The sequence below is a fragment of the Ixodes scapularis genome, unplaced genomic scaffold (genome assembly GCF_016920785.2).
Source record: "Ixodes scapularis isolate PalLabHiFi unplaced genomic scaffold, ASM1692078v2 PGA_scaffold24__2_contigs__length_7659602, whole genome shotgun sequence".
NCBI classification, from domain to species: Eukaryota; Metazoa; Arthropoda; class Arachnida; order Ixodida; family Ixodidae; genus Ixodes; species Ixodes scapularis.
Window position 1 is genome coordinate 1897135 of NW_024609851.1, and position 7792 is coordinate 1904926.

A 7792-nucleotide genomic window follows, 5' to 3' on the forward strand; every position below is an offset into this window, starting at 1 on the left:
TTATGGTTCACCGGTATATGCGTCGGCACGACCATCTGCTTTGAAGATGTTAGACCCAATCCATCACCTTGGCCTGCGTCTAGGCACAGGTGCTTTTCGCACGTCGCCCGTGCCGAGTCTGTATGGTGAAACACATCAGATGTCCCTTGAGCGACGCAGACAATATCTTAGTCTCTGCTATGCCTACAAAGTTTATAGTGATCCACACCACCCTTCATTCTCTGCTCTGCAGACCTCTGCATCATTGCGCCTTTTTGAGAATAAGCCCAGTATTGTTCGGCCCTTGAGCCTTCGGGCTGAGAGCGTGGCAAGGTCGCTGCACCTTTCTTTTGATGAGCCTCCTTTGTTGAAACAGGCCTATAGGGTCGCTCCTTGGGATTTGGTGCCAATCTCAGGTGAATGGTCACTTTCGAAGTACAGCAAAAAGGTTGTTCCTCGTCTTGTTCTCTTGCGGGAGTTCGCAGAGCTAGAGCAGAAATATAGTGACTATCTCCACTTTTACACTGATGACTCGAAAACATTGAATTGCGTAGGCTGTGCAGTTTATTCTCTCGCTTTCAGTGAAGTGAGGCATCTCAACCCTCTAGCAACTATCTTTACTGCTGAACTGTATGGTATCCTGATGGCTATTGAATATATTCTAGAAAATAACATTAACGAAGCAGTTCTGTTTGTTGATTCCCAAAGTGTTCTCTTAGCTATTTCATCTTTAGCAGACAGCAAGAACGTTCTTGTGCAACAGGTTCGTTTTCAGTTAGACAAAGCTTTCCATCTAGGACAATTTATAAACTTCTGCTGGGTGCCCAGTCATGTGGGCATTCCCGGTAACGAGAATGCAGACCATCATGCACTTTCTGCAAAAAATTACACGGAAACGTCTTTTGGCATGCCATACCAAGACCTCAAGCCAGCCTTAAACAAGTGAATTATTAAGTTATGGCAACAGGATTGGGACACACAAATAGATAACAAACTTCACATTATTAAGCCCAACTTAGAAGTGTGGGAGAGTTCCTCCCATAAGGACCGCCGTTCGGAAGTTCTTTTATGCCGCTTGAGAATTGGTCATTCTCGATTGACTCACCTGCACTTGCTCTGTGGTGAAGATGTAAAGCTCTGTGAAAAGTGTGGGAAAATTTTAACTGTCCTTCACATCCTGTGGAATTGTAGATTTTTCGATCATCAACGTCGAAGATATTTTCCAGAACTTTTCAGAAACCACCTTCCATTTCATCCTTATTTTTTGCTTGGTGATAGACCTTTGGTACCATTTGCTCGCGTTTTAAGTTTTCTACATGCAATTGGCTTTTTGCACCTGATATAGATACGTAAGGTTAGATGCAAATGCTAGGCTCCTTAAATTAACTTTCTTGGCGCAATATGGCCGTAGTCGCTCTTGCGCCATTAAACCCCAATCATCAATCATCATCAATCCAGGAACTGGTTGTAAATGCCGACCTGCCATGCTCCTTCGTGGAACGGAGGAGTTTAAGGCATCTGATGCAGTGCGGCTTCCCTGACCGTCACGTGATGAGTCGACCGAAGTTGATGAGCAAAATCAGTAAGGATGCGGCTGAGCCGAAGGAAGTGATAAGATAAAAGCTTGGCGGTCTTCAGTATGTTTCTTCTACTGCGGACTGCTGGTCACTTCATAAGAGGTAACTGTCGTGGTTTCTCTTCATTATGCGGTATTCTCAGTGTCATAATTTATTTTGGAGTCTAAAGGAGTTACCTTAAGGTTACAGCGCATGGGATCGACCCAGACACGCTTGAAAGGTGTTCTTTTGTGCTGGTCTGTCGTCGCATTCGAGGAAGGCACACATTCGATGTTCTTGCATCTACGTTAGAATGCGTATACACAGAGTACGATATCCTCGACAAACTAACCTGTACCACAACGGACAGCGGCTTCGATTTTATAAAGGCTTTCGGGTGAAGATGAAATCTTTGATATATTTTACTAGAAAATTTGAACAATTCCGCCAGAATAGATGTTTATTTTTTTTATACAGCCATTTTAGTCGGCAGATTGAAGACTACACAGAAGCATAATCAGAGAGTGAGATTGAGGAGGAAATCTGTGCACCTGTTCTAATCTATAACGTCCTCGAAGCTCGTGACCAATCTGGTGGGGTCTACTCCCTTCCTCACCACCAGCGCTGTGTGTGCCATATGCTGAATCTGATCGCAACGAAGGTAAATAGGCAAACCCTTACAGCGGCAGTCGGTTAATGTCACTTCTAATTCTGCAGGACGTGGAGAAAGCTGAAGAATCGTCGCCGCAACTGAAGAAGCAAATAAGGCAGACTTTCAGCAAGCGCTCGGCATTATGGATGAAGCAACCGAGGTCTAATGTAGTTGCTGACGCCATCTCTTCAAGCTGTGAATGATATTTGCCCACGCCTGTCCTCACGGGGTGAAACTCTACATACGATTGCCTCAAATCGCTTCACAGAATGCTTGTTCACGGCGAGGAAAAGTTGAAGGAAGTTCGTGAGCATTTTAAAATTCCGCGATTCACGAAGTCAGACATTGACGTTCTTGATGTGTATGTTCAGGTGTTTACACCTCTCGCACAAGCTATAACTCTTCTCCAGCGCGAAAACAGCACGTTCATGGCATATCTCCTGCCCGGGAGAGCGCCTTTAGAGCGCGCGACACTAGAGCGCCGACGTTAGGGCGCGAGACACGAGGGCGCTGCGACAGTAGCGCGCTTGACATTATAGCGCACGTCACGAGAGCGCATGACCAGTTGAGCGCGCGACAAAAGAGCGCACAACCAGTTGAGCGCGCGACACGAGTGCGCACAACCAGTTGAGCGCGCGACGCGAGAGCGCACAACCAGTTGAGCGAACACCGCAAAATGTGTGATGTACCCGCGGCAACACAGACTAAACAAAATTGTGCTACTCATCGGATTGAAGCATTGGTGATTTTTGATTGATTGACTATGCCTTTAATAAAAAATGAAAATAAAACGGGTATGACTCAGAAATTTCTGACCAATTGTTTACTGAGATCGGAGAGAAAACGGGGCAGGGGAGTGGGCTGGGGCATATAGGTATACCGGCAAAGTTCGCAGTTGAGGGGAGCAACGAGTCTAAGATTTCTTCACTGTGCTGCGGTGCGCCTCTCGGATATACTATAAATAGTTTGCTTTTTGCTATATTTGGTCTATTCTTGACAGTCATTTGGGCTCCGATCTATTTGGAGGCTATTTAGACGTCCCTTGCATAAGTTTAAATGGTATTCTGAAGTCCATGTCCGTAAGGAAGAAAGCTCACCGCTAAAAATGTATCAGTAAAACACTCGTCGAAGGGAAGCTCAGCGCAATTTTATCGGATGCAGATCTTTCCAGTTTTTTGACGGATACAGGGAAAACCTCCCCTGCAAATCTGTGATATAAAAACTCAAAGAACTAATGAAGCTAGGTCAGCTGCATTGTTTTTTTCTGCGAAAATGCACGCTACAGATATGCTTTTTTGTTCTGCTCTCAGCTTTTTGCAACACTCCTTGGTTTTTCGCACGCAAAAATTTCGTCGAATCATTTTGCAGTGTCATTGCTGAATTCCTCGGCATAAATCCCTGCCAATTTTACATAAAACACGCGATGCCCGAACAAGTGGTCGGTTCGGTCGGGTCACTCGCGCTGGACTGGCTGTGCGCTCTCGTGATGAGCGCTCCCTCCGCTAAGCCCCTCCGCTACCCGGAACTCTACAGCGAAAGCCATCGGCATGCAGGCGCAGTGGCGGTTTCTTCGTAGCGGAGATGGAAACACGGTCCACTAAAACTCCCTAATAGGGAGTTTTCCTAGACCGCGTTGCCCCCTCCGCTAAGCGTTCCGCAACGAAGAAGTTGCTACTGCGCCTGCGCGCCGATAGCCTTGACTGTGGAGTTCCCGCTATCGTAGCGGGTTGCGGAGGGCCTTGCGGGACGGCGAAAACGATCTACGAAAACTCCCTAATGTCGCTGCGCACTAGGGTCGCGCGCGCTAACATCGCCGCGCTCTCGAGTCGCGCGCTCTAACGTCGCGGCGCTCTATAGTGTCGTGCGCTCTAACGTCGCGGCGCTCTAGTGTCGTGCGCTCTAACGTCGCGACGCTCTAGTGGTGCGCGCTCTAACGTCGCGACGCTCTACTGTCGGCGCTCTTGTGTCGTGCGCTCTAGTGTCGTGCGCTCTAGTGTTGTACAGCCCTCCTGCCCACAGTGGCTTCACTTCGCAAAAAAGTGTCCACGTTGCTGACAGAGAACTTGAGGTACTGCCGCCCGCTGGTCAAGATCTTAATCGCGGCGATCAATAAGAGGTTTCCAGGTATGGAGGAAGAAAAGCATTTGATAATATCTGCCGTATACCATTCAAAATTTAAGGTCCCATGAATAGACAACAAAGTGGAACGGAAGCGGGCCTGGGATTATCTAAAGAACGAACTTATGCGAACATCAACCTTAGAAAAAACGTCGTCAGGCGAACAAAGTGGTGAGGATGAAGAAGACTGTGAAGCACTTCTTTAACTTCGAAACATAGTCTTCATCTGCTTCATGGGAGCAGAAGTTTGTAATGTACACCGAACTTGCTCCGACAAGAAGTCTGGATTGTCTCAAGCACATGCCGCTGCTGCAAAGCGTGTTCTTAAAATTCAACACAGGGCTTCCAAGCAGTGTGGCGGTGGAGCGCGTTCTTACCGTAGCCGGAACAATTGCTACCAAACTGGGATCGAAGATGTCGGATGAACATTTCGAAGTCCTGATTCTGAGGTCAAATCGAGCAGTCAAGTGAAAAAGACAGAGTCTTCGAATGATCTGGTGAGAGCGTTTTGCTTTATTTCACCCATTGACACCAATAAAGCACGTTAAACAAACTTTTTCTTGTGTACATCCCAGTATATAACGGATTTACTTCCAAAATTAATGTGACAAATTTGAGAAAAATACTTGACGTGAAAATAAAAAAGTATCTTTGAAGTAACTGTACCTGCACCTAGGTACATTTTTAAGCGAGTAGCTAGACACGCACCTAGGTAAATTTTCGTATGAGTAACAGTAACTGTATCTTAGATACATTTTTGAAGTAACTTTTACAACCCTGCTGAGGGACCGTGTCGTCTGCGGGATTAACAGCACTGCAATCCAGTCCAGACTTTTGGAACGGCCAGACTTGACGTTCGAGGACGCTGTGCAGACCGCTGTGTCGATGGAAGCGGCGAAGAGTGACGCCGGGGAGATTTTCCAGCCTAGCTCCGGCATCGCCACGTTCGCAACGCATCGAGTCACGGCACCTACACTCTAAGAAAAAATGGTGGAAAAAAGTAGCAACAGCGTGTCTTCCTCCCTTTTACTCACGCGCCCCAAAGCGGACACGGGAAAAGGGGAGGAACAAAACGTTTTTTTTCCTTCTCCAGGCAGACGGGAGAAAGCTTTCGCCCTCCCGGGTCATCTTCTTTCGGTTTCGTTTTTCGAGCAGGCCGCGCGCGTTGTTTAATAAATAGCTGTTGAGTTGATTCAGCTTCAGCGGCAGCGAAGGCCGCCTGTAATTCCATTTCTAGTCTAAACGTGCAGAATATTTCGGTTGCATTGACTTTTTTATCACTAATTTTATCCAACGAGCAAACGAAGCCGCTAGAAACAGCGAAGTTCCGGAGCAGTGCCAGCAGCGCCACGTAGACTGGGGGATGGCCGTCTCCGGATTGCCGCGGGACTCGCGCGGCACGGAACTACAGTCGCTACAGTCACTACAGTAGCGAAACCACGCGGAACTGTGTCGACGTTTTCGACGTTATGAAAACCGCAGGAACTGCGTCCAAGACAGGCAGGTTTTGCTGCCGGCTGCCTGGGTGCCTTCCGTCCTGAGTACGGTTTTCTTTTCCGATGCCGAGTGCAACCGGTGTTCAACGTGGTTCTGTATTTGTGCGTGTCAGCAACATAGCTGCAACATCGTGATAGTAGTGTTGTGGGTTGTGAACAGAAGACTGGAATTATCGCCGATGTGACCGTGTGTTCGCGTATCAGTGGTGTAACAACAAGATGAGATCGTAAACTGTCAGGCATTGATGCCGTTGGTCGGGCCGTGATCGGAGGGGGCGGGGTGTCGCAGGTTGACATTCCGCTTTACATTAAAGAGTTTAATACCACTTGAGGGATTACGTGCAATCGATCAACGGGCGGATAATTATGTTGGAACGCTGGTCTGAACAGTAGAACCTCCTATCGCTATCGTACAATGTGACTGTCGGAATTGTCTCGTCCCCGAGAGTGATTGCGCTCTGGGGCTAGGACAACAGTACGATATCGTGACGGAAAGTACGTATATTTACAGTATGGAATTTCGGCATTAAGAAACAATAGTAAATAAAATCTAAAAAAAAAAAAAAATCTACTTTTTATTTTGTTGTTTAAATATACTACGGTTCCCGGAGAAACTGCCCTCCAAGTGGCGCGCTGGGATGAGCGCTAGACGTTTTCGGGCTCTCCACGGCGTAGCTCCGTACGCTTAACACCTGCCGCAGGTAGCGGCTTTGACTGCATTCAAGTTGATCGAAAAGCGATTTCTCAGCCCGTGAAGCGTCGTTTCCAGCTGAGTTAATATCCGCTCTACAGAGATTAATTCAAGATGGATATTGCAGCTTCGCGCGAACAGCACAAACCGATATACAGGCTACGACCTGCCGTGTGGGGAAACAAACTCGTGGCTTCGAACCGCATTGGAGCGGCTTGATTTATTGGCTTTCAAATAATTACGGCATGATCGACCGTTTACTTTTTAATAAGGGATTAATCCCCTGAGCCATTCAAAATACTCTCAGAAGTGTGACATTGCTGGGAAAAATCTACATGCTGGGAATATTTTTTATTGCTTGAAAAGTTCCGAAAAATTTTCATTAAAAAGTTTCGTACGTTCAAAACGACCAGTATAAAAGACGTAAACGCAGAGCACGGGTGTAGTGTTCGGGATAGTGTGGTCATAGGAGGCTATGGTGTGGTGTTCCGTTGTATTGATATTTGTGTGTGCCGTGTATGTGCTCAATGTATGTTAACCTGATGCTTGTAGTAAGCCTAATGCGTGTATAGTAGATGATCCCCAAGCGCAGTAGTGGGCCTGAGAAAAGCACATTTGTTCTTGTAGAACATGAATTGGGCGTTACCTTGCGCCACCTAGCCTAGCTACTTGCAATTACTCTGCTTGACCCCGCCATCTGGTGGCTAGCGATTTAACCTTTCACGCTACGCGATAAACAGCGGCTTCTTGTTTGTTCTTTCGAGAGCAGATTTTGGTTTGGCGGTTTGAGTTTGCCCTCCTCAGTGATGTGCGGTTGACGAAGGAATTGTGACTCGAGGAACACCAAAGGTAAGACGCAAAGTGCGCGACGTAATTGGCTATTTGTTGTCTCCGTTTAACATCGCAGTGCTGTCGACGAGAAGAATGAGTAACGGCTTTCGAAACGCAAGTTTCTGTACCTGTGGAGGGAATCTGGCTTCGGAAATAAAAACAGTTTGCGGAAAGCTCGTGTTACGCTTTTATTTGCTGCTGCTCTCGTCCCGTACAAGAGACGTAGCGTCCTCGTCAAGCCTTATTGGGTTCGATTTGCTCGATTTGGGGCCGCCAAATTGAGAGGCAAGCGATGGAGGAACTTTACTCCCCTGCTTCAGGGACGAAAGTTTCTTCCTTTCTAATGGAACATAGGTTACAAGACCGTTCCTCCCCCTAAGGTAGGACTATCCATACCCTTTTTTCTAAGAGTGTACGAGGGGCGTCAACTGCAGGCGCTGCGCAGACGGACACCTCGCGTCCGGCTGCA